Source organism: Marmota marmota, unplaced genomic scaffold (assembly GCF_001458135.2).
Source record: "Marmota marmota marmota unplaced genomic scaffold, marMar, whole genome shotgun sequence".
NCBI lineage: Eukaryota > Metazoa > Chordata > Mammalia > Rodentia > Sciuridae > Marmota > Marmota marmota.
This window is the reverse complement of record NW_025999977.1, coordinates 8,908,023-8,908,888: the sequence shown is the minus strand read 5'-3', so window position 1 is coordinate 8,908,888 and position 866 is coordinate 8,908,023.

Here is an 866-nt window from a genome sequence, read left to right as displayed (position 1 = left end):
AAAAAAAAAAAAAAAAAAACTTCTCTCTCTCTCTCTCTCTCTCTCTCTCTCTCTCTTAAAAAAAAAATGAGGTATTTTATAAAACAGAACTGACAAATAATCCAAGACACAGAGAAGACAGGAGAAAGTTTCTGGAGCTTCCTTCAGGAAGAGAAGATGTGACCCAAAGGGTACCCTACTGCTAGCAGCTGGCCAGCTCATGGACACTGGTTTTTGAGAGCAGGCAGTAAGCACATGTTGAGCTTGTGATGTGCCTTGGCAGCAAGTCTTGACAAACCTCTCTCATTCTTAAAACACATGGTTCCAGCGTTGCTAAACAAAGTTCAGTCTGAACCTTGACTCTGCCTCCCTGGGGATGGGGTGGAGTGGTTTATTTTGCAATGCCTCATTAAATATTTCATGGTTTTGCTTCCACACACACACACAAAATCATGTTTCTTTCAGGCAAGTTTTTTTTTTTTTCTTTTAAGCACCATCTTATTCTTTAATGTTTGTATCTCAGCTAGCCATTCAAATTATTTCTATAATTTACATACTTTCTTTTTCTGGGTGGGAGGGTACTTGGGATTGAAACCTGGGACACTCTACCAATGAGCTACACCCCCAACTCCATATTCCCACACTTTTTTTTAATAGGGTCTCCCTAATTTTTGCTCAGGCTGATTTTGAACTTGTGATCCTCCTGCCTCAGCTTCCCCAATTGCTGGGGTTACAGGTGTGAGCCTGCTTGACTGTGATTTATATACTTTCAAATTATCCAAATATGTTTACATAGGTTCTATGGGCTGCACAGAACTCATCTTGAATAAAAAAGAGACAGAAAAACCTATATAAATTTAACTGAAATGTATTAAAAATTATGGGAT